Here is a 27986-nt window from a genome sequence, read left to right on the forward strand (position 1 = left end):
TTGTTTCCAGATTCTGGCTATTACAAATAAAGCTGTTATGAACATAGTTGAGCAAACGTCCTTATTAAAGGGTGGGGCATCTTTTGGGTATATGCCCAGGAGTGGTATAGCTAGATCTTGGGGCAGTGCTATTCCTAATTTTCCGAGAAAGCGCCAGGTTGATCTCCAAAGTGGTTGTGCAATTTTGCACTCCCACCAGCAATAGAGGAGGGCTCCCCTTTCTCCACATCCTCTCCAGTACATGTTGTCACTTGATATTTTTTTATCTTAGTCATTCTGGTGTGTGTAAGATGGAATCTCAGAGCTGTTTTAATTTGCATTTCCCTGGTAACTAAGGACATTGAACATTTCTTTAGTTGTTTCTCCTCCATTCTATATTCCTCTGACAAGAATTCTCTGTTTAGCCCTGTACCTCATTTTTTAAATTAGATTATTTGGTTTGTTGGTATCTAATTTCTTGAGTTCTTTAATTTTCTGAATATTAGCCCTCTATTGGATGTAGGATTGTTAAAGATTCTTTCCCTGTCTGTAAGCTGTCATTTTGTTCTGTTGAGAGTGTCCTTTGCTTTACAGAGCTTTTCAGTTTCACGAGGTCCCATTTATCTTAGAGCCGGAGCTGTTGGTGTTCTGTTCAGGAAATTGTCTCCTGTGCCAATGAGTTTGAGGTTCTTCCCCACTTTTACTTTCAACAGATTTAGTGTGTCTGGTTTTATGTTGAGATCTTTGATCCACTTGGACTTTAGTTTTGTACAGGGTGATATCGGACTATTTGCATTTTTCTACATGTGGACTTCCAGTTAATCCAGCACCAGTTGTGGATGATACTATCTTTTTTTCCATTTTATGGTTTTGGCATCTTTGCCAAAAATCAGGTGTCTGTAGGTGTGTGGGTTTATTTCTGGGTCTTCAATTGCATTGATCCACCAGTCTGTTTCTATGCCATTACCATATGCCAGTTTTTATTATTGTTGCTCTATAGTACAGTTTGAGATCAGAGATGGAGATACCTTTAGAAGATCTTTCATTGTAGAGAATTTTTAGCTATTCTTGGTTTCTTGATATTCCATAAGAAGTTGAGAACTTTTCTTTCAAGGTAGGTAAAGAATTGCTTTGGTAATTTGATGGGAATTGCATTGAATCTGTAGATTGCTTTTGGTAAAATGGTCATTTTTGCTATTAATCCTATTGAACCATGAGCATTGGAGAGGTTTTTATCTTTTGATATTCAGCCACTTTGCTGAAGGTATTTATCAGCAGTAGGAGTTCACTGGTAGAATTTTTGGGGTCACTCATGTATACTATCATATCATCTGCAAATAGTGATACTTTGACTTCTTCCTCTCTGATTTGAATCCTCTTGATCTCCTTTAATTGTCTTATTGCTCTAGCAAGGTTTTCAAGAACTGTGTTGAAGTGATATGGAGAAAGTGGACAGCCTTGCCTTGTCACTGATTTCAGTTGGACTAATTTAAGTCTTTCTATATTTAGTTTGATGTTGGCTATGTGATTTCTGTATATTGCCTTTATTATGTTTAGGTAAGTGCCTTGTATTCCTGATCTCTCCAGGACTTTAAACATGAATGAGTGTTGGATCTTATCAAATGCCTTTTCAGCATCTAAGATGATCATATGGTTTTCTTCCTTCAGTTTGTTTATATGGTGGATTACATTGATGAATTTCCATATACTGAACCACCCCTGCATATGTGGGATGAAGTCTATTTGGTCATAGTGGATAACTTTGATGTGTTCTTGGATTTGGTTTGTGAGTATTTTGTTGAGTATTTTTGCATCAATGTCCATAAGGCAAAGGCATGAAATTCTCTTTCTTTGCTGGGTCTTTGTGAAGTTTAGGTATCAAGGTGACTGTGGCTTCATAGAATGAGTTTGATAATGTTCCTTCTGTTTCTATTTTGTGGATTGGTTTGAAGAGTATTGGTGTTAGCTCTTCTTTGAAGTTCTGGTAGAATTCTGCATTGAAACCATCTGGCTCTGAGCTGGTTTTTGGATAGGAGACTTTTGATGACTACTTCTATTTCCTTAGGGGATATAGAACTATTTAATTTATTTACCTGGTTTTGATTCAGCTTTTGTAAGTGAAATCTATCAAGAAAATTGTCTATCTCATTTAGATTTTCAAATTTTGTGGCATATAGGCTTTGAAATAAGTCCTAATGATTGTTTGGATTTCCTCAGTGTCTATTGTTATGTTCCCCTTTCCTTTCTGATTTTGTTGATTTGGATAGTTTTTCTCTGTCTTTTAGTTAGTTTGGCTAAGGGCTTGTCTATCTTGTAGATTTTCTCAAAGACAAGCTCTTGGTTTTATTGAATCTATGAATTGTTCTCTTTGTTTCTAGATTATTGATTTCAGCTCTGAGTTTTATTATTTCCAGCCATCTATTCTTCTTGGATGTGCATGCTTATTTCTATTCATCTATCTATCTATCTATCTATCTATCTATCTATCTATCTATCTATCTATCTATTTTTAGGGCTTTCAGTTGAACTGTTAAGATACTTCTATGAGATGTTTCGAATTTCTTCTTGAAGGTACTTAGTGCTATGAACTTCCCTCCTAGCACTGCTTTCATTGTATCTCTTAAGTTTGGGTATGTTGCACCTTCATTTTCATTGAATTCTAGAAAGCCTTTAATTTCTTTCTTTATTTCTTCCCTGGCTCTGCTGTCATTAAGTAGAAAGTTATTCAGTTTCCATTCCTCATCCCTTTCTCTATTTCTATGTGCCTCAAAATTGAAGCTATGTATTTAGTAGATAAAATTTGTCATTGAGTTTTCCTTCATTTTGAATAAGCCTTGTTCTCTTAACCTAACCATGAAGATTTGAACATGTACCCTCCTCCTCTTCAAAATAGCCCAAAATTAGAAATGTGTCTTAAAAGAGAAATCAAATGTAAAATAAACTAGTATTTTTACAAAATATTTGGCCTTCCATACTGTGCAAATTCCATAGGTAACACCTATTTGTAGCACCTGCTGTGACCATTGAGAATTACCTGAATGACTAAGTGTGTGGTGTTCAGGCCCCAGCATTCAGTTCATCCCCTAAAGTTCTGGATTACACCATAGAAGTGGAAAAGCCTTTGGTCAAAAACCCATATATTTAAGCACAACAAAGAAAATTGCATTTTCTGTCAATGCAATTCCAAGTTAAATTTCCCTCCACATTTCATCATGCATGATAACTTTCATTGCTCCTTCTATAATCTTATTTTTATTAAGCCTACTATCAAATTAAGAATTTGATAGTAGAATAAAATCCACAAATTTTATTATCACAGGTGTCTCACAATAGTAAAAAATAACATATTTTGCAAAGAAATTTAGCATGAGAGATAATAATTTCAATTTTTATTGTCATTAAAGTTAGACTACATATATTGTAGGATCTTATGGCAAAAATATTAATGTCCTAAATGGAAATATTATTGATATTACTATATGCATTTCCACCACCACTCAGTTCCATAATAGTTCTGAAAAATATGCCCTTCTAATCTTACTTGACATAATTCTCTGTTATTTCCCAAACCAAAGACCAACGGAGTGTGATTCATATAATTGAAATGACAATGATCAAGAATTAAACAAGAGTATAAAGAGAAGATACTCTTTATACTATACAGAACAGATACTTAACACAGAAAACACTCTCTACTTTTTCTTCTTATGCTCACAAACCCAATGGCCTAACAAAGATACAAGAAAATGGAGGGCAAAGGGTGTTTTGGAAGACTTTATTTCTCTCAGCACTTCCCACAAGAGAGGAGCAGTTCTCAGCTTTTGGGTCATGACCCCATTAGGGGTTGAATGACCCTTTCGCAGGGGTCACCCAATACTATTGGAAAACAGATATTTACAATAAAATTCAGAACCATAGCAAAATTAGCAATAAAAGTAGCAACAAAAACAGTTTTTATAGTTGGGGTTCAACACAACATAAGATGCTGTGTAGGCTTAGACTTTCATCAAACCTAACTTATTTAAGGTTTTTAACCATCTTTGCCTCCCTTCCAACCCCCAGCCTTAGGTAGGAGATTAGTAGGGAAAAGAGCTCTAGACCTTTTTTTTATCTTCTTCCTGTTGATTAGGGTTGATGGGTCCTTAGGGGCTTACCAAATTCAGTTATCAGTATACCAGAAGTCCAGTCCAAAAGTCAACACCAGGCAGCAACAGGATTCTGAAGATAGGACAAGTCAGCTAAAGCCGTAAGACTTAATTGGATTTCCCTGAGAAGTTCTCTGCAAAGTCTCTTTAAGTGTCAAAACATAAAGATCAGTGCAGCAATTTTGATCTAAAAGGTGATGTCTCACTGTGTATAGGCCTCTGTATATCTCCTCTCTTCAGAGTCCACCCATGGAAGCTCTCAGCTGGCCAAAGTCACATCCCTTGCAGGAGAAAGCTCACAGCAAAACATCATGTGCCTTACCACAAGCCAACCTGGGCAAACCATCACGTGCCCAAGTTGCAGCACAACATCACAAGACAAAACTGAGTCTTCAAAGAAACCATAAACTTCCACTTTGGAGCTATATTAGGAAAATTGAGAAAAACTGCTCTGAACACTTAGACAATTAAGTTTATGTAAGAAAAACTTTATGTAAGTTTTTTACATATGTAACTTTATGCTTCTTGTGCAGAAGTAGCTTCAAGACACAATCTTCAGATACTTGCCTATAATCTCAGCGAGAATACTCTTGAAAATGTATGAATGAAAGAACAAAAATCTTATTGAAGAGTTTGGAAAAATGAAAACTATATGCCATAATCCCAAATGAGAAAGAAGTATAATAGAAAATTTCTGGTGTGCATATACTAAATGTAATTACAATTTGAATGTAACTTTGCAAAGCTCTAGAAACTTACATAAAGGAAGAATGGATGCATGACAATTGTTAACAATAGTACGTAAAAGTGTGGTGCTGGTCTAACTGGATGTCTACATGTAAAAAAATGCAAATAGATCCATATTTATCACCTTTGATCCAAGTGGATCAAAGACTTCAATATAAAACCAGACACACTAAATCTGTTAGAAGAAAAAGTGGGGGAAATCCTTGAACTCATTGGCCCAGGAGACAACTTCCTGAACAAAACACCAATAGCAGAGGCTCTAAGATCAACAATCAATAAATGGGACCTCATGAAACTAAAAAGCTTATATAAAGCAGAGGAGACTGTTGTCAGAACAAAACGACAGCCTACAGACTGGGAGGTTCTTCACCAACCCTATATCTGACAGAGGGCTAATATCCAGAATATATAAAGACCTCAAGAAGTTAAAAAGTAACAAATCAAGTAATTCAATTTAAAAAAAATATGGGCTACAGAGATAAACAGAGAATTATCAATAGAGGAATATAGAATGGCAGAGAAACATTTAAAGAAATGCTCAACAACCTTACTCATCAGAGAAATGCAAATCAAAACGACCCTGAGATTTCACCTTACACCTACCAGAATAGCCAAGGGGCCAGAAGGACAAGAACTCAAGAACTATCTATTGTTGTTTGAGGGCAATCTGTTTTGGCCTTCAGCAAATCCCACCATAAAAGCAAAGTGAAATTCAGGAGTAGCAGGTCTGTCCCTCTGGCTTAGATGCTGGTGTATGAACAGAGCTGTGGCTACTTTTACTTACTCGTTCTCCTGACCCAGAACAAGCCATAAGAGTTACTGCTGTGCCCTTTCTGACTAAGGAAGGAAGCCGGAGGCACTGTCTTTCTTTGAATGATTAGATTTCCAAAAAGAAAGGCAAGGCACTTCTTTTAAGCTATGAAGTTGGCATTCTATTTCTAATTTGAATGAACTTCAAAGCCAAATGCAATTTCAGAGTATTATCCCATCGTTGGACATGTGTTACTTGTAGCATGTTGAGCTATAAAATCCCTTTCTCCAGAGCAGATTGATCTCTCCATCAACCCATACGTGGTCCTTTAAATGCTGCCAGTGGATATTCCTGTACTTATATTTAGTCCATAAATGTTTCTAAATATGTCTCTAGTGCAAGCATTTAGGTGATTCTGATGATGTCGAAGAGATAAGCATTGCAAACCTGAGATTTGTCTGCTGAAACACTATGGTTACAAGAATATCCCATTTAAAGAATTTTTTTAAGTGCTTCTGTGGTTCAAGCATAGCGCTGGCTTTGAAAATAAAATGTCAGCAGATCAAGCTCTTGCCTTCATGCAGATTCCGTTCTCCTGAGGGAGGTCAGGCACGTTTGTTCTCTGTACTTCTGCTGGAGCAACTTATCTCAAGCTCCGTTACTTAAAACAATGCCTTTTTATTGCCTCACATTTCTGTTTTAGATGTCCAGTGTGAGCCTCATAGGAGTAAAAATTAAAATCCAGATGTAATCACCCTGCTTTCTTCCAGGATGTTCTAGGTAGGAATCACTTACTGGCTTTTACCAGCTAGAAAGAGATTGCCAGAATGACTCAACTCATGGCTTCCTTTATCCAGCTTCACAGCCAGCAATGCTGCATATCTTCCACCTGCCAATGTTCTGGATTTTCCCCTTCTGCCACTTTCTTCGGTTTTTAGTGTTGTGATAATCAGTGCCACCTGGATCTCCCATGGTAATTTTACCTCATTCAATTATACCTTCAGTATTTCCTTTCCCACGTGAGAGAGAAAATTCAAAGTTTCTGGAAACAAGGGCATTTTTAGGGAATCACTATTCTGTTTGCAACAGAATAATGACTTTATCTTTCACAGAAATGTTTGGAACAACCATTTGGTGTTCAGTTTATATTAATATAATTAAAATCATCTGTCATATTTCACAATATTTTTCTTGTTTTGTCTTACACTCTAGACTCATGCTTAGCCTTCATAGAGAATGAATACCTAGGGTTTTGGAGATGCTTTTTTCTTTCTTTAACTTTTAGTAAGAAGGATGGAAAAGGAGAAAAGGAAGCAAACCCGGAGCAGTTACTTCTCGATAAAGCTCGGGTGTGTGTTAGCATTCTCAGTGACCTAATTCTGGACTAGCGTTGAAATCCCGTTGCTCAATGGTGGTCTGGTAAGAACCTGAGGAATGAATCTAGGCAGAGCAGGCAAGACCAAGGGCAATAGTCACTGTCAATTTCTGACGTATTACATCAAGATTTTAAGAGTGTCAGAATCTATTAGAACTTGGATTGAAATATGACAACTTGTCAAAGACTCTCCATAACTGATAAGAGCCCCTTGAGGTTGGCACATAAAGCTCTTCGGTGGAATGATTTGTACGATATAATCCCCACATCCTTCTTGTACAATCTCGGAGTTTAGGTGCATTTTGTAAGTGTACAGCCCACTTTTACCGCACGACTCCCTCATCTGGAAACATAACTGCAAAAAAATATATTGTGACACTTTGCAAGTCAATTCATCTGGTAAGGGCTTATGGGCAATTAACCATATGTAACACAGCCTTTAGCTGTGGTAGTTTTCTTAAAGAAATATAATCTGACTCTTTCATTCAGGATCCTTAAACACTTGTTGCTGTAACATGATGCAAATACACAGAATACCTAAAAGGGCCAAAAAGCCAGTAGACACCAGCCTGCTGCACACAGATGAGCTCTGAAAGTGGGCTGGGTTCCCAACAGCATGGTAAAAGCTGAATGGATGCTGAAACTCAGGAGAGATTTAGAAAAATCATAGCGTGGCACCTTTAAAGTGGAATGAAATTTGACATTTGATTTGATACATAAAATACACTAAGTTAAGTATCAAGGAAAGAAGCCTTAAAATACACCAGGGGACTTCTGATTTCATTTGTTTGTGCCTCAGTCTGGACATACATTTCCTTAAAACGCACACTCAAGTCAAGTGGTATGGCATAGGTCCAAAAATAAGTGCATGATGTGAATGAAGAGAGTAATAACATGTTTTTTTCCTTGAATATGTGTTGAGATGTATATACTGTATATCATTTAATCTTTATATCAATAAAAAGTAGTACTGATATTTTAGTTTCTTTTTTGTTGTTGTTTTTTTTTAAGTGATGATCACAAGACTTAATTGAAGGCCTAATAGTCATACGTTAACAAGTAACAAAACTAACCTTCTAACTTACTGACCTTGTAAAACCAATTTCTTCATAAACCAGCCTTAATTAAAAGCAGCAAAAATGTCCCTATATCATTGATTGTTTTTCTTTCTGTTGTTGTTCATATGTGACTAGAAAAAGAAATAATATCACTGTCTTGGGGAAACTGTGCTGGTTCTTTCATGAGTTTCCAAACCATGCTAAGGATTTTAGCCCTCAGGGCCACCTGCAACACACAGCTTGAGCGGAAAGCTTCAAGAGTTTCTTCTGCTCATGCAAGAGGTATCCAAATTGGGCTGTACAAGATTAAGTTCGTTTTTTAGCTCAGCTAAGTTTCTGTAAAGAAAAGAACAGTGGAGATAGTCCGTTCTTTCGTATTTAATTGTGCGCATGTGTATGTGGCCATGGGGGTGTGTACATGTGAGCTCAGGTGTTGAAGAGACCACAACCATTCTTTGGATCCTCTGGAAATGGAGTGTCATGCATTGTGACGTGCCTGGGTGTGGGTGCTGGGGTCTGAACTCATCTCCTCTACAAGAGCAGCCAGCACAGTCCACTGCTGAGCCTGCTCCGCAGGGCTGCCCCCTGTTTTAGATCTTAAAATGTACATCTTAGAAACCACACATGAAGAGATCATAGAGGGTTTCCTTATTTCACTTTTTCATAAGATGACCTTCCATTGAGAGTTCAAAGAAGAAAGCAAGGTGAATTGTGGATATAATGTGGCTAGCCTAGTGCTCCTGCTCCCAAGCCTTCCCTCGAACTCTGAACCAAAATAAGTCTTTCCTTCCTTACGTTAGGAGGTTGTTTTGTTTTGCCAGATACATTATTGCAACAGAAAAGATATAAATGATGCGTTTGTGGGTTCATATTTTATGTTAAGGGTCTGCTCTACTACAAATTATTCTTGTCTAAGATACTGAGTCTTAAGATAAAGATTCTTGTCTAAGATACATGCACTTTGTCTGAATGGCTATTCTGTAGTTCCAGAAGCTATCTTGTACCCAAGGTTGACATGCCTCCTGACTTACACCCTAAGTCCCCAAAGGCCCTCTCTGCTTCCAGACTCTGTTGTGTTGGATAACTCATGGACCAGTTTCTACACCGTCTTAATCAGATATAGTCAAATGTATTTACTAACAAACAAGGTAATACCCTGGGAAGCTCTTATTTCCCAGGCATTTCCTGGCTAGATTCATGTTTATTCTTCTCATATAATTTTTTTTATATATCAGCCTATCTACCTTCAAAACAAAGGATGTTACTACTATATACTAATTTTTTTTAATGAAATTAGTAAGTTAACTGAAGAAAACCATCATTTTGGGCTGTATAATCATCCTATGCAGGATAAGATAATATCTTTTCTATTATGTGTCTATTGTTTTATGACTTTGAGTAAAAGTTTTTATCGGGATAATTTTGCACATGTTGTTTCCAAAGTAAGGAAAATGGGTTTTTTCTTCCCTATTGTCCATTTTGCTGTATTATGTGTTTATGTGCGGGCTGTTAAATGTTATGTCCTGCCATCTTTCCTTGTTTGAGTAACTTTTTTTATTTAGTATCTGGAAATTTCTGTTTATTACCACATCGACCTTAAAAATTGTTACTGTTCTTGCCACCTCCAAAGCATTTGGTTGCGTTCTCCTGCCTAATACTGACAAATTATTACTGTACAACTTTGAACAGTACTGGACATAAATATCCTTCACTTCTTCCTAATTTTGATTAAATGCCTCGAAGGTTTCCCATTTAAGTATGCTGCTAGCTTGAAACCTAGGTCTATTTTTTTTAAGATGCACTATATTAAGAAAGAAAAATGAGATGATTGAGTGCCGGCTTAGTGGTTCAGAGCACTGGATGATCTTTCGAGGGCTGGCTTGATTCCCAGCACCCACATAACCTTTTGTGCCTTCTGCCTCCGGGATCTGCTGCCCCCTTCTGGTCTTCACAGGCCCCAGGGACATAGGTGGTAAATATGATTACATGCCAGAAAAACACATATACATATAAAATACAAATTAAAGTTTTCCTTGAAAGAAAGAGAGCAGCACGTTTTCAAAGGCCTATTGAGCACTTTATTACGCGAGATGCCTCCTTGCGCTACTGTCTTACCATCCTAGTCAAACTTTTTGCTGAAGTTCTAGCTCAAAAAGGGCTTCCCTGGTCCATTTCCCCACAAGCCCTCTGTATTTCAGTGCCTCACTGCGCAAACATTGTTGTTTCACAGGAACATGGAAATAACGGTGGGTATTTTGTGAAGCACAGGGGAGTGTAGAAATAGCAAGTGTTTACTTCCCGTCTTAGGTAAATGCGTGCACCATCGTTTTGCCTTGTTTCTTGTGAAGTATTTCGTCTTCTCACCTTAGCAGCCCCCAGTCCCTTCACGATCATACTTCTTCACAAAAGATTATTTCCATTATGTGAGAAATTGTGAGGAAGACTGCTGATCTTCTCATGGTCAAGGACTGTCATGTGTTTCTGAAGCAATGGCTTTTTGTGTTATTTGTATTTGTTTGATTTTTTTTTCTTCTGTTTGGTCTGAGAAGTCCTGGTGTATCCCAGGCTGCTTTTCAGCTTGCAATTCCATCCTTTATCTCCTCAGGGCTGAGGTTACTGGCACACACTTCCATGTGCAGTTTGTTTGGTGCTGGAGACCGACCCAGGGCTTCAAGCATGCTTAGCAAGCATCCTACCCAATGAGCTAAATCCAAATCAGTGAATCTCCTCTCCTTGTGACACATTTAAATATTTCTAGGCGTATGTTATCAAGCTTTTAAAGAAATGTATTCAGGAACACATAAGGGCCCCATGCTCATGCATTTTTACTTACAGTGAGATGACTAATATTCATCCTTGGCCTATCAACCTCCTTTTTTTTTTTTTAAGAGAGAAAGGGGTTTATTACAGTTTAAAATCCCAGTTACAGTTCATCATTTCAGCTTGAGTCTTCTTCAATGCTATCTCTCTTTATTAAATTCCTTTTACACATACTGAATTGTCTTCTTCACTTTCATCTACATTATGCCTATCTACATTATGCCCAAGAAAGGGGCATCCCTCAGGTGTTTGTTCTCTTTTATTTCATGTTTTTAAAATTTATTTAGTTTTTTTTTTAATTAATTAGCCCCCTCCCCTGTCCTCTCCCAATCCCACCCACCCTCCCTCTTCTCTACCCATGCCCCTCCCCCAGTTCACTGATAGGGGAGGTCTTCCTCCCCTTTCTATCTGATCCTAGTTTATCAGGTCTCATTAGGAGTGGCTGCATTGTCGTCCTCTGTGGCCTGGTAAGGCTGCACTCCCCCTCAAGGGGAGGTGATCAAAGAGCAGGCCAATGACTTCATGTCAGAGACAGTCCCTGTTCCCATTTCTAGGGTTCCCACTGGGACACTGAGCTGCCATGAGCTTCATCTGTGGAGGGGTTCTAGGTTAAAATAATCTGGGCAAGGGGGTCTTTTCTGAGACTGATACTCCAACCAAGGATCATTCATGGAGATAACCTAGAATCCCTGCACAGATGTTAGTTCTATTTAAGTCCATTCTTTTTAAGTTTATTGTGCTGTTGTATTAAATTTATTATTATCATTTATTACAATTTATTCAATTAGTATCCTGGCTGTGGCCCCCTCCATTGTCTCCTCCCAATCCCACCCGCCCTTTAATTTATGTGAAAAAGTCATTATCACAGTAGTCCCAGAATGTGGCAGCCCTCATGGCATGACATCTCTCAGATCCTGGTACTTAGCTCTGTTCTGTTCCTCTGAAAGCCAGATCCATTAACATATCACACCATGGGAAAGCCATCCCTCTCTCAGCATTAAGTAGGGTCTCTTTCCCCTCTTGCCATGAAAAGAACAGACAGTCCTCAGAGGACCTGAATAGTACAGCAGATTATGCATGCAGCTTGTTATGCTGGTTACTTAGTGTATCTGTTTGTACTGTCCCATCACCTAGTATATCTGTATGCACTGTCTCGTGACCAAATATATCCGTATGTACCGTCTCCTACGTCCAGTGCCTCAGTGACTCTGAGAAGTGGTCAGAACAGGTAGTTCCGTTTACGTTTCAGAATATAACTAGCTCACCGAGGATCTTACAGGGAGCATCTCCGCACACTGCAGCGACACGCTGGCATACTGTAGGCACTCATTAACTTGCCGATACAAATAAACTCCCAGTTCTGCAGATCAGTCACAGATATGGCCCCGATTAATGTTCCTTCCCTTTGCCTCATTCTTTTGGCTCATAACAACATCTAATAATGGAATCTTAAATTTCCTACGTGCTGCTCTCATGGCCTCAGAATAGCTTGGCTAAAGGCTGTGGCTTCATTTCTATGAAGTTTTGAGCTGAGGTTCTTAGGAGGACAATTTCAACTCCTACCCACCTCACACAGGTTAGTCTCAGAACATATGAACCTAAAGCAATTAACAGTGTAGCATGCTCTTCTCCATGTATTTTCACCCACTATCCCTTGAAACTCTTCAAGCTGTGTCACTTTTACAAACCTCATTTAGTCTCTGCTTCTGCATTTACTCACTGGTTATCACATGTTGTAGCTTCTGGAAACTTCTCTGACAGAGAGACAGATAGATAGATAGATAGATAGATAGATAGATAGATAGATAGATAGATAGATAGATAGAGGATAAATATGGAGGTGTAGTAATAATTATTCTAAAAGTAATTTTGTTTCTTCTGAGATTCTAAAAGAGCCTTTGGGACTGACTGACAGGATCCAGTTCATACTTTAAGAATCCTAGGTTATAAAACAACTGTTTCTTAGATGATGTACTTAGTCTCACAGTGATATCATCCTTGTAATGTGTGTATATTCTATGTCATCTTTTAGTAAATACTATGTCCCTCCATGTTTCAACCATTGCTGCCTCAGTCATTAGGGAATGCGCTGTCAGCTATAAACACACTCATGCTACATGCAGACATTGTGAATAAATAACCAATAGTGAGCGGAACTGCATAACCTCCCTGAAATATAATTCCTAATAAATTAAGTGAGTAGGACTGACTTATTTTTTTAGGCTTGATTTAGCATTTAGGACTGAAGAAGCAGTTAAAAGGCTTGAAAAACTCCCCCATACATCTAAAACTTTGCATCTCTCCACAACATTCATATCACAGCTCGAAACCAACACTGATTGCCTTAGTCAAATCCTCTTATTGGTCCCAATGCCTTCTGTGACTCACTACTGTTCAACATGCAGACTGGAAAGTTGCTCCGTTCTAAGTGGGCTGTCTACACCACAACCCTCCTCCAGAGCTCAGAGATCATCATGGAAGAGGGGAAGAATGACTGTCAGAGCCACAGGGAGCAGATGTCTACAGCAAACCCTTATATACTAGATGTGATGGGGTCACTCTACACAGGAGCTCACAACAGCTTAATGGCTGTGAAAGACCTGCATATGATGAAGCCGGCCAAAATCCCAGCATGCATACGGAGAGGCTCATGGAGTCCCACCCCTATCTTAGAAGCTATTGACAATTGATGGCTTCGTGGGGTGAGAGAATCTGTTAGTTAGTTAGTTAGTTAGTTAGTTAGTTAGTTAGTTAGTTAGTTTTCAGAGAGAGATCAGTCGCTCTCAGATGTCTGGTCCCATACTCATGCACATATGGGTGGTACTAAATGGACTTTATGCATTAAAAATAAATAAACATGAAGTTAGCGGAGAAAGGGGTGTGTGTGTGTGTGTGTGTGTGTGTGTGTGTGTGTGTGTGTGTGTGGAGGGATTTCAGAAGAAGGAAATGGGGTAGATTTGATCATAACACATTGCATGTTTGTATAAAATTCTCAAACAATAAACCATTATTATTTTAAAATATTTTATTTAAAAGTTCTCTTGCTGGATTCCCATATTTACCAGATAAATTCAAACAAATAAACTAAGCTGGCCCCAAGACACAGCCCTTGTTTTGCATTATATACTGTATTTGCAACTGATTATTTTGCATCATGGAATGAAGCAATGCTAAAAATGCAATAGAATTATGAAGAAATTCAATGACAGTCACAGCACAAGCTGCAGAGAAATGGGTCAGCCAGGTGAAGTAAATGTGTACAAACACAGGTCTAGCCCATGTCACATTCAAACCATGTGAAGGAAGATGGACCTAGTACTAGAGTAATAGTTTCTGGGATCACTTCAGTAGACAGACTGCTCACCTCTATTGGATATCACTGAAATCAAAGAGCCAACCCAGATGAGTTGTGTAGAAAAACAATCATTTGCTTATACTCACAACATTCTGGAACGCACAGACTCTCTTTGGTTGTTATTCACATCTTTTGGAAATTAGGAGGAAAAGAGAAAGACTTGTTCTTTCAACATTCATCAAGTAAAGAACGAGGAAAAGGGAGGTTTCCCTTAACATCAAGTTTATAAAAATTTATCTCTGATGATGAAACAGAACCAAAGACACCCAGGGTGGGAGGCACTTTTCACTCATCTAAATCTGCCAGGCTAAAGAATCTTGGTCCTTTTATCACTGGGGAGGAATAGTAACAGCTTTTTTACTGCTTCTGTAAGTAGTCTTATACAGAGAGGAAAATTGATTTGGGGAAAAAATAAAAGGTCCAAAGAGCATGGATTTTACCTATATCATGATTTAGAACACAGAGTCAAAGCCTTTTGCTTTATGGTTAAAGCAGATCACGAGCTTCAGATGTGCAGGGTGGGCACAGGTAGTCATTAACTTTGTTGTGCAGAGTGAGATGTTATTTAAAGAGTGCTTAGAAATTATTAGCATAATTGTTCTGCTTAGCATAGTTTCTTATAAGGTCAAGTTAAGAGAAACACTACAACTTCATTTCTGAAATGAAGACACTCAGAAATAATGGAGATTTATTATATTTCGTTTACACACCTTGTTTATAGGGGCATGTGTGAAGCTGTCCTAATCTTTGCTTTGCCCTTGACAGATTTTGGTCTGGTTTAAGCACTTGTGTCTTTTTCTACCATTTTTCATTAGAGGTAATTCTCCATAGTGCAATACACTGTTAAAAAAAAAGTTTGTGGGAGGGGGTATGGTGGGTGTGCATGTGGGTGTATGCCCTGATTCTTTTCCTGAAATTATTCTTTTTTAACTTAACTGTATTTCTCCATCCAGTTATCTCTCCCTTTAGTTATGGTTTAGTTATGCTTAAATAATTCTTTCTCCACTTTAGTTTTCATCCCCTTAGGATGTTTTAAGCAATCATCATGCCTCTCATCAGCTATGCTTTTAAGCTCGAAATGGCAGCCTTATTTACAGATGATGCTATTTGGAACCCAGTATTTGTATATAGAAGTTTGTAATCATAGAATTGTTAAAGCATTGAAGACAGAGAGCTTTCCTTTTTGTTCAAGATTTCAATTCACTTCTCTTTTTTTGTGCTGCCAAAGAAATAAAAGACAGAAAAAAAAAATACTTGTTCTACAAACTGAAGATGAAGGAGCTGGCTCTGTTCATTGTCTCTGAAATTTTATGGGAATTTTCTTAGAGGAATCTCACTCCATGTTGTTTCTTTACCAAAGCAATCATTCTGTGCATTATCTACAGTAAACCAAATGGCTCTTCTAAGAAAGTTAGAACTAATTCATAAACAGACAGTATATCTGAGATGTATTTGTGTTTTGGAGAAAAGATGAGACAGCTATATTTATATCTGTATTTTTATATGTATTTACATACTCCTGTATTTCCTAAACATCAAGTTTCAAGTACGGTTGAATTTATTAATTGCTTGAACATTGCAATAGTGTTTGCATTACTTGTTTCAGCTGCGCATAGGAGTAAAAAAAATGAGGAAATGAGGAAAGAATGTAAACAAATAATAAGGATGCAAATATACAAAGTTTTCAGTCTTGATGTGACTTAATGTGCTTGGGAGGGTTGGTAGCGGGGGTGTCCTTATCTGACGAGTGGGGGGGACAGGGGAAAGAAAGAGTGAGAGTGGGACTGGGATGAGAAGGCACTAAGATTGGGATGTAAAATGAATAAATAAATACATAAATAAAAATATAGAAAGTGTTAGCATAGACAAGAAGGGATAATTAGGAATTTAAAAAATGCAATTATGCTCTGTACGAAGTATACAATTCCAAAGAAATAGAATGGCTAATATCTTTCTTTGATCTATGCAATCATCTTCCAAATACTTTCTTAAAGAGCAAGGTATTATTTGTAGGTATTATTCAGTTATTGGCCTTATGAAAACTGGAAGTTTTATCCATTGGAGTTGCTGCAAAATTGCACGGAATGGGAATGGTGTTTTGGTTCACAACTGTAAGGAAAAAATAAAATACTATTTGAAATGTGTGACTTTAAGGACAATGAGTCTCATTTAAAATCCTACATTGCACTATGCTGCCAAGACAAATGATGAATATCTGAGTAGGAACAAGTCATTATAAACAAAGGAAAATGCTTGGGATTCTGTTCACCATATTCCGTTTATATATATCCCAGACTTTGGGGAAAAGATATTCAAGAAACTCCCTCCCATCCTAATTATTTTCAATGTCCTGGCCAAACCTAAGTTGTTGTGTCTCTAACTTGAGCTAACAATTTATAGGTAAATTATTGATTGGCAGCTTTACAACAAATTGAATATGATGCATTATCTTCATTAAAAAAATAAGAGGCAAAAATTGAACTAGATGTATTACATCTAAGCATCAAAAACAAAATCTCATTTCACTCAACAGTATACAATTACCATGTCAGCAAACTGAAAAATACTTGAACAGATATAATAAAAATCATAACTTCATCCTATTTCAGTCTCAATAATGGTGGAGCAGTATTCTAGCCAACATTTATAACAATTGAATTGTATTTCACAGCCTTAGAACAGACAATAAGCAAGACTTTGATGGAAATATTTAAATTTATATTGTTATATTTAACCAAAAATATGTGAAAATTTTAACACAATTCCAGAGTTAGAGGTCATTGTGAGGAAAAGCCACAAGCAGTCACCTAGAGCAGATTCCAGATTCTCTTCTCCTAGATTCAAGAGGCATGTAAGACAGAGCCTGGAGGCAAATTTGCAGGAGAGAAGAAAAACAAAAAAAGGAGAACCCAATCAAATTGTAAAAAAGTAAAACAATAAAACCAAAGTTTTAAAAAATTATATTTAAAATTAGATGCATTTGTTGTTATGTTTTGACTACGTTTTTAGAGTGCATCCCAGTGTCTTTGGTTCAACTGAGGATATAGTTGAAGAATAGTCTAACTAGATCTTAGCGTCTGTATTTCTCACCTTGAAAAGGAAAATCATAACATATGCTTTACAGGATTGTTCTAATTATAAATTAATGTACAGCAAGCACTCCATAAGATAATAGCTTTAATTATCAGAAATACTTTTCTCAGATATGTGTGTATTCCTTTTTCTGTGGCCCAATGTCTTGGCCTAGGTGCTGTAATTCAGTGGCACTTACATCAGCAGTGGCAAAAGCCCTTAGCCAAGGAAGCTGCTGTAACCAAGACATTCCTTTTCTCAATGCTGAGTCCAGGCAGCAGCCCCAGGATGGGCAGACTCCAGCCATCAGAATAGAATTCCATCTCAGCTTCCTCACTGACCCTTATGGGGCCTAACTCCTCTCTGCCTCTGTGATTGCCTGAAGCGCCACTGAAGACAACAGTGCCCTGTGGTAGCTAGACCATCACTCAGCCACCGCCATAATTAGTCACCTAGAGCCGATTCCAGACCCTCTGCTCCTAGATTCAGGCAGCATGTAAGACTGAGCCTGGAGGCAATTAGCAGGAGACCAGAAAACAAGAAGATCCCAATCAAATTGTAAAAACTGAAACCAAGCAGAAATGCAAAGCTAAACCTGATACATTTTGAGAGAGACAAATACCTTGCTCTTGTCTCATTTTTCTTAACACTTAGGAGGAAGTATTCAGTGAAAAGTATTGGCTTTTACCTAGTTTATTCAGTGTCATGGACTGGAGCCCCAAAGTATTATTTAAAAAATTATTATCATTGAATATCTGGTATAAAAATAGTCAAACTTAAACAATCTGGACATCAACTAGCTCTGAAGTTACAGCTTTTTTCTTTCATTTTTTTTTTTACTATTTTTAATTAAATATACGATTTCGATGTGTAATTCCACACCAAATTTTCCCCATTACTAATCCTGCTATTTAAAGTTTCCTTTTTATAGAGAAATGGAGTTGTAAGTGCCATGGAAGGTATGTTGGTCATTTCACATGAAAAGTTCATGAATATGTACACGTGCACAAAGCGCACACACACACATGTGCACACAGCACACACACACACACACTGAATACATTACAATGCGGCTTTTTGAAAAAGTATTAGTCTAGGGGGGGAAAAATAGCATAACGTGGGTTTGCCCTCCATGGCTGTGATTAGAGTCTTAATGCTATGTTACCTTAAACCGTGCCAATTTCATTTCTACAGTGAAATATGCTTTAGAGGACAGGAAGAAAGCTGATTATTTAATCAAAGGGAGGGTGAAAGCCAAAATAATCCACTGTATCACAGGAAGGAGCAGGGGAGGGGGCAGTAAACCCTCTGAAAGTATTATAGTAACGGTGCTTCTTTATTTTAAGTAACAAATAAAATAGCAAAACATTTTTTCCCATCATAAAAACCAACTTTGATCCCCAGTACAGCCATTGAGTGGAAAATTGAACCACAGTATAATTGCTTTCCCTGTGACCGATAAAGTGGTGTAACAAATTTTGTGTTTGAATGATAAAATCAGCAATTGGCCCCTAGCATTTCCCTCTGCCATTCCTCCAAGGACACACAAGTCCCATCAGGCTTCAGGGCAAGAGCAGAGGTGGAGGAGGTAGCTGTAAATCTAGTCCAAGTTGTTGTTGGATTTCTATTGCTTGTGTGCTTAAAGAAATAACCAAAATAATAAAACAGTTCATGTTTGTCTTTAAATGCCTAATATAAATCACTTGTGAGTGTGCAGAGAAAAATCCACCCTTCAATGAAAACTGATTACTGCTGTAGAGAAAAAGTCTGAAGCCATACTGAGAAAAAAAAAAATATTTTACTCAAGAGTAAAATCTTGTTAGAAGGGAGAAATTGTCTTAATAGTCTCAGTGACAAGGGCCACAGCTGTTTGATGCAGAGGCAGCAGCCAGAAACACAGTCACGACAGGAAGGGAACAGGCTGCACTGTGTGTGCTTGAGGGAGGAGGATTTAACTGGAAAGACCCAGCGCTTCAGCCCACAGAGGTACAGCAACTCTGTTCCTTCCTGTAGCTGGTTCTCCCCTTAGGACATGACAGTTTCTCCTGGCATTGGTCATGGTGAATGAAAGCCCAGGCACTTATCTCAATCTGTCATCCAGAGGTTCTCTTGTTCTAAGTGACAAGGGGATGCTACTACCATAGAATTAGTATTTGTGGTAAGCAGGGAAATAGAGGAAAAGCAGATCCCACAGAAGCAGGAATCAATGCAGCATTTTCTGGAGTCTCCTCTAGTACCCTGAATTTGAAACATTGATTGCAGCTGTATACCCTGGCTGGTCCTTTCAAAATGCCTGCTAACACTCAACTGTGCAAGAAAAATGTATCTTTTGAGTAGTGCTGGTTTGACCTGTCATTGTGGACCCATGAAGAGATGTAAGGAAAAAAAAAAATTAATGTTCAATTTCTTCAAACTTCTCAGAAGTTCTTAGCTCTATTTCATGAGGAATAATTTTCATTTAGGTGAAAATATGAACCCTAAAGGAGTCAGGCACTCTTCAGAGTTCTTGGGTCTTCATACTTGTAGAAATCCTGAGGTCTTAATTTGTCCTCTCAATTTGATTATTCATATATTTTTTAAAGTTTTATTCTTTCCTGCAGAATCAGGCAGGAAGGCGCTCAAGAATCTACCCCAAGCCCCATGGCCCAGAAGGTGGCAGGAAATACTACGATAAACATATATGTGATGGGAACTTAGCAAAAAGAAGTGCATGGTGGAGAAAGATGAGAGAAAGAGAAACAGTACAGTGGAGAGAGGTGGAACAGTTCAAATTGAGGAGCCTACACAGCCACCTGAGGCCACGGTGATGTCTGGCCCAGGCTGCCGCCTAAGGGCATGTCTGGGTCCACAGTCCTACAGCAATGGGGCTCTGTGTTGATGCGAAGCTGGTATTACCAGCAAAGGCCCGGATGTCTGTGGTCTGGTTAGCCACCTGAAGCTATGTTCATGTCTGAGTGCCCTGCCCTCACTGGTCATGGGAGTAGACTCTGTCTCTCACCTCACTGAAGCACCAGCAGTGCTTTGCAGCTGGGGACCTAGGCTAGCCAACTCAGCTTCCACCCAGGTTCAGATTCAGGGCCTTGAGTTGTCTCACGCCAACATCTACCCCATCTGTGAGCTAAAAGGCCAGTCCGGCAAAACCAAAGCTGTAAGATTTCCACGACTCAGGGCGACAGCAGGATATCAGAGAGAAGTCTCAGTGATGGCCCAGTATAGATGGTGTAGAAAATGCTAGAGGCCTACAACCAGACCAATGACTCATTGCAATGAACACTTTCAAGTAAAGTTGTTTGCAGAAAAGGGCATACTGTATGACATACTATTAAATATGATGGAGAGGTGGGAAAGACGGTGGAGTGGGGTGGTACAAGTATGCCAGAACTAAAGACATAACAGCTGTGACTGGTATGAAAGAATGCTTTGATTGACAGAGGAGCAGGTCTTGCCTAGAGGGGTCTGGGACATATACTTTTTAACTTTAACATTGGAAATTGTCAACATGCATAAAATAGCAACACTTACATCATCCCAAGACCCTCTTAACTTCTACCCATTTTGACATTTTCTACTCATGTCTGATCATGTTTTAGGGAGACCCCCAGTCCTCATATGACTTTGAGGTAAAAAAAAAAAAAGGCAAGACAGCCTATTACTTCCCTTGTAAATGCTTCCATATGTTTCTAACACATGAGTACTTAATGTAGTAATCACAAGGCAAGTGCCACATGGGAAAATGCTAACAATGCTTCGTTGTTTTTGTCATTGGGTAAAGGGTGTGTTCTTTTTCTATTTATTTATATATATATATATATATATATATAAATTTTATATTAATCACAGGTTATTTACTTTGTATCCCAGCTGTAGCCCCTTCCCTGATTTCCTCCTAATTTCACCCTCCCTCCCTCATCTCTCCCTGCCCCTTTCCAAGTCCACTGATACCTCCCCTTCCATCTGACCCTAGCTTATCAGGTATCTTCAGGACTGGCTGCAATGTCCTCCTCTGTAACCTAGCAAAGTTGCTACTCCCTCTGTGCGGGGAGGGGGTCAAAGAGCTAGGGTCCCCACTTGCATACTGAACTACCATGGGCTACATCTGAGCAGAGGTTCTAGGTTATATCCATACATGGACCTTGGTTGGAGATACAGTCTTATAAAAGACCCCTGTGTCCAGATATATTTGGTCCTTGTGGAGCTCTTGTCCTCTCCAGGTCATACTAACTCCCTCTTCTTTCACATGATTCCCTGCACTATGCTGAAGGTCTGATTATGAATCTCAGCCTCTGTTTTGATACACTGTTAGGTAGAGTCTTTCAGAGGCCCTCTGTAGTAGGCTCCTGTCCTGTTACTTGTTTTCTCCTACTTCCAATGTTGATCCCATTTGTCGTTTTAAGTGAGGATTGATCATCTTATCCCGGGTCCTCTTTCTTGTTTATCTTCTTTAGGAGGGTGTGTTCTTTGTTCCTTGTATTTCCTGCTATCTGTAATGATATCAGATGACATATGAATCCTCTTCTTGCTGCAGTTAACGTTGGACACATATGACTTCACCTTTTCTAAGTTCCTCCTTCATTTTTCACAGTCAATAAGATTCAATCAGCTGTCCGTAGAGCTTTTCACTTTTGCAGTTTGTTGCTTGTCTGTGGTATATTTGCGCATGTCTTCTCTTTTCTTCACTTTATAGTAGGTCTAGAATCTCCACTATGTTACATTTGATGTTTAGGGGTGAGGAATAACCCAATTTCATGGATTATAGTTAACACTTAGATAAAGTGATGTTTATAGTTGTTTTGTACCATTTTTAGGAGCAACCAAATACTCTATTTGGAACATTAGCATAAATGACCATAAATTCCATCTGTGTTATTAACTATTCCAACATAAATGTTGCCTTTTTTAATATATCAAAGAATTTCTTTTAAATGGCTTCCCTCAGAGAATTTATACTAGACGAGATCACTAGTAGCTGTCATTGATTCATCAGAGACATACACAGCGTACATGCCATCCTTCGGTGATGGAGAAGACAAGTCTCCTTGGAACTCACAAGATGACTGAGTAGCACAGCTGGCAGTACTGAGACTTTGTTTTCCTTGGCAACTGAGTGAAGAGCACAAGCAGCTCTCTGGCCATGGTTTAAGTGAGTAGAGCATATGGTCAGCTGAATCAAGACTCAGGTCAAACACAGTATTTTAAATACTAAACTTAATATTGACATTAAATTAGAATGTTTGAAGGAGAGGAGAACCTCCCCTATCAGTGGACTTGGGGAAAGGCATGCATGCAGAAGTGGGAGGGAGGGTGGGATCGGGAGGGGAGGAGGGAGAGGCTTATGGGGGGATACAAAATTAATAAAGTGTAATTAATAATAATAATAAAAGAAAAAAGAATGTTTGAAATCATTCTTGATAACAGTTCGAGGCATTGTTTACAGTCTACTTATGTTTTGCTTTAGAATCATTCTATATTTGAATCCTTCAGACTGTAGGACTTTAGGAGAAGGAAATTAATATCGGCTTCACTGCATGCTATGGTCTGAAAAGGTTTGACTTCCCAAAATTCATATGCTGAAATCCTGCCTTCACCCAAGTGATGATTAGGCAAAGAAGCAACTTTTGGGGTCAAGTAGGTAATGATAGAAATGTCCTGTGAATGGGATGAATATTCAGAAAAATGAGGCTCCAGATAGGCTCCCAGTATTTTTTTCAAGGTATGAAGACACAGATGAAAGTTCCTGACTGTGACTCAGAAATTGTGTCCTCACCTGATACCAAATACCCAATTCAATGAGGACTTCAGAGCCTCCACAATTATGAGAAAAATTTGTTGTTTATGGGACAATCACTTTAATCTACCTTTTTATAACAGATTGATGGATCATAAAATTAAATATTGCAGAAATTGACTATGAAATAATGTAGATTAAGCATTTGAATCAGTGCTTGGCACCTGGTGAGCAATGAGAGCCATCAATATGAAGACAGTGGTCTACTTTATGATTCATCAACATTTTGCTGGTAGTGAACCTAGAGTTTGCCTAACTGAAACTTTGATGAATGTGGTATTTTCCTTCTCATAGAAGCTTTGACAAATGACCCTACTTATGGAAAAGAACGTTTTGTGTACTTCTTATAACTCAATCTTGCAATTAAGCTGTCCTGAATTTTGCTATCCAAAACACCAAAGCAAATGAAAGGCAGTGGAGACCATGGGGGAAAATGTGTTATTTGCCTTTTATTAGATCTCTGCTTTCATCCTGTCTCTGCAAACTGCATTGCAAACAGCAATCCTTTAAAAGAGGAGAGTATGCTTGAATCTCTGTCCGAACTTTGCATTGGCTCTCTAGATTAACATATATATATATATATGGCCGTATATGAATTGGTAAAAGTTTCAAACTTATTTGTAAAATGGGCTGTAATCTGTCTTTAACTAAATTAAGGATTTCAAGATGAGAATATCCTAAAGTTACAGTGAACTATTTGGAAAGAGCAAAGTAGTTGATGTAAAGACAAAGGCAAAAGGTTGAACTGTAAGTCTAATCCGAAGGATAACAGTAAGCAGTAGCGCCTTGGAGAGTGACGCTGTGTGGATCCCGCAGAAGATAATCAGAAGAAACCAATTCCACAGATACCTTGATTCCTATTTTTGGTTCCAGAATGCTGAGAGAATAAACTCCCGGTTTTCTTAGACATGGCTGTTTGTAGTAATTTCTTTCAACAGACTCAGAAAACTAACATATCTTTTCACAGTTCTCTCTAGGAAGTCAACGTGGTCTTGTTCAGTGTCTCTTTGTCTTACTTCTTTCCTACTCTAGGCCAGCAGCTTTGTGCTTTTTCCTGATCCTTGGATGAATTGAAGTCACTGCCCTATCAAGCTTCTGGTCTTTACCACTGCAACAACCTACTCTAGAACTTGATTCAGGTGGCTTGCTAGTCTCACTCAGATCCCTGTCATGAGAGTCTCTCCTGTTGGGCTTTTCTTCATGCCACTTAAGCCAGTTACATTATTTGCATACACCGTCACTATATGTTCATGGGGTAGTTGGGATGACAATTCATCTTCACAGCCAATTGCTCATATATTTAAAATACTTGGTCCCCAGCTGGTAGAAATCTTTTAGCAGGAAAGAGGCATAATCTTGTTGGAGAAAATGTGTCACTGGCAGCAAGCTTTGAGGTTTCAGAAGACTTGTGCCATTTGAAATAAATTTTTCTCTTCCTGTCTTTGTCTATCTCTTTCTCTGCATCTGTTTCTGTGTCTCTTTCTCTCTGCCATTCTCTTCTCTCTATGCCTTGTGCATGAGGATCAAGATGTAAGCTCTCAGCTACTGTTCCAAAGCCATGACTGTCTACCTGGTGCCATGATGCCTGCCCTGAAGGTCATGGATTCTACTCCTCTGAAACTTTAAGCCCCAAACAAACTCTTTCTTCTGCCTTGGCCATGGTGTCTTATCACTGTGACAGAAAGCTAATTAAGACAAGTACTTTCTATATTCTGTCATAATCATTTATTAATTTATCTCATCCAACTATAATTTTAGGTTTTGTGGAAGTCAGAAAATTGCCTCTTATTAAATATTCAACAACTAGATCTGTTGGGAACAAAGTAGACTTGAAATTAATATGTGTTGAATGTATTATTTACTCAAGGACTGGGAAAATACAACATTCTATTTTCTAGAAAATGTTAGTAGTTGTATGTCAAGGTTTTCATGAGTTAAGATTTTGGAACTTCAATAATTGACATCTTAAACAGTGTGCTTTCCTGAAACTGGGAGACAACCAGTTGTCAAAAACAAAGGGTAAGTTTTCATCCGAGGCAAGAATGGTACAGAAAGAAAAACCTTAATTTGTTCCATTAAGCATCCCCTGGGAAGTTTTACTTCTGAGTGGTTGTGTTTATCTGTCTCAGCTACATTTGAACAAGTCTTTGAAGAGAGGAGAACAGAGGTGTGGAGTATTTCTTAATTACACAACATAAGGAAGTTAGAACTATAGATATTATGTCCCAACTCATCTGTTTATACGATGTACAAAGAAGAGCCAATCAATAAACACTGACAACTAATTGTTCCTGTACTTAATAACAAAAAAACAAATGCAACGATTTAGACATAAAATTAATTTTAAAGATATTGATGAGCACTAAAAAATAAAAAAAAGACCCAACCATTACATTCTGTTTCATCTGTTAATGCTGTTACCAAAAATCCTCAAGCTATAGTTAAGATAAATATCAGGGTTCCCATTTGGGCAAGTTGCCTGGAAGAATTCCAAAGAGGTCAATCTAAGGTAGGTTCAGTGCTATTCAAAAATTTTATGCATGAGCTTGGTGTAAACCACAAGTAAAAACATGAAGATACTATCAAATTCAGAGGCATTGCAAAGAGACAGGAGCACAGCAAAACCATCAATCAAAAGTGAAGTGACAATTTCAAAGAAAAGAAAAATGTTTTTAGCCTATGCTTCTAAAAGGGATTGCTACCTTAAATAAGTAAAATTAAAAAAAAAAAGTAGGTGAATTCTAAATAATCTGGTTGAAAGTAGTCAATATATTCTAGGGCAAAGAAACAGCCAGTAACTGGACATGATTAGTTAATAGAAAAATGAAATAAAGCTACAACAAAGAGAGCTAAACTTATTCTGATAAGAATGAGTGTTACCAAAAGTAAAAAAAAAAAAAATCAACTGCCAGTGTGATGGAAGAGAAAGGGAAAATATTATATACTGATACTGGGTTTATACATTTCCCAGAAATGATGAGTTACCTGTAGATGTTCCCCACCCCAAATTAAAATTAACCCTGATCACCTTATATTAATACAAACCCAAAGGAAATGATATCAGTTCGTCCAGGATGAAACTTCCATTCCCATATCTACTGAAACACTATGAGGATCCAAGACATATAACTAACCTAAGTGTCCATCAACAGATGAATGGAGAAATGAAAATTTGGTGCATATACCCAACGGGCTATAGCTCATCCGTGACACAAAATTAAATATTGTCATTTTCAACAATTAGATGGAGCTGGAGATGATTATCATATGTGTAATAAGCTAGGCAAAAAATTTAAAAACGAAATAATCATTATCATATATGTGACCGCATATATAATATGCAAATATTAATCTCATAGGAATAAAGAATACTCGGTGAGTAAAGGAACCTGTCATCACAAATGGTACCCTAAGTTCCATGTCCCAGACTCACAAGGCAGAAGGAGAGAATCAACCTCTTATAAGTTATCCTCTGATCTCCGCATACCTACCATGGCATTCATGCACACCCTTAAACCCACAATAAATACATTTAGAAAACAATAATCTCTAATACTTTACAGACATGAAGAAAAAATGGAACAAGAGGGATTATTAAATTGGGAGAAATAAGGGGTGCACAAGTATACACATATTTTGAGCCTAATATCATGATTTTAGAACAGCAAATAGTGAATGAGATAGCTAGAGGTGTTCTTTTTCAAATCCGGTTAGGGTACCCTGATTTTAATCAGTGAAAGTCTCTCAAACTTGGCACATTTGAAGACATGTGACTTTTGATTAATATGAAATAAAAAGGTGCGTGTGTGTGTGTGTGTGTGTGAGACAGAGAGAGAGAGAGAGAGAGAGAGAGAGAGAGAGAGAGAGAGAGAGAGAGAATTTATATGTAATCTGCTTATGGGCCACTAGTAACTAATCCTGCTCTCAGTAGTGACAACTTCAAATATGTCCCGATGTTACTAACTGTTCATTGGACATAGTATATTTTCCTCTCCCAAAGCAAAAGAAGCCACTGAGGTAGATAAGTGAATTTAGAGAAAACTATCTTCCAAGTGGAACTGGAAAAATACATAGCAGTTAAGAACATAGGCTGCTCCTGTAGAGGACTCAAGTTAGATTCCTAAACCCACATGGTGGCTCACAGCCATCTTTAACTCCACAGATCCATGGGAAAACATTTCTGTTTGTCTTCTGGCCTCTGAGGGCACCAAGATGCACACAGTGTGCAGACATATCTGCAGGCCAAAACACCCATGCACATAGATAAAAATGTTATGAAAAGAACAATTTCTTCCAAATTGGGAACTGTATGTATGGGTTTAGAAAAGGACAACCAAAACTTTTCTTTATATCTTTCCTTAGACTATATAGCGTATTGACTGACACAGCTTTTGGTATTTCAGGAGGGTGTAAAGAATATTTGCTAGGCACATCTGAGATGCACCCTTCATTTGATTTCAGGCAATGAGACTCTGGAAATAACGATCCAAGACTTCAGTGTCTATTCTCAGCTTTAAGGCTCCCAGCATTGTGGCCTTGAGCTGATCTGACATCAGTGGTCATTTCTACATGCGTAATATGTGGTGGTTTTCCTTGGCCCAGCCTTCTTAGGGCAGAGAATTACTCTCTCCCCTGAGACTTGCTTCCACTGTGCCTATGCCTAGTGTTTTAAAGATGATGGATTGAAGTACAGTTTGACTAGGCTTATACAAACCCACAGGATTCCTAAGGTGGGGAATAAGTTGTCAGAAGTGTGCTCCTACAGTCTGAGGATGGAGGCCCCAGCCTGCATTGTTTGCAATCATAATCAAAAGGAATTGTAACCACTGAACACCTTAACTTTATAAAGCCGCCCACAATCGGAGGCACATCGGAGGGTTTTCTATATTGATTAAGCAC

This window comes from Meriones unguiculatus, chromosome 16, assembly GCF_030254825.1.
Source record: "Meriones unguiculatus strain TT.TT164.6M chromosome 16, Bangor_MerUng_6.1, whole genome shotgun sequence".
NCBI lineage: Eukaryota > Metazoa > Chordata > Mammalia > Rodentia > Muridae > Meriones > Meriones unguiculatus.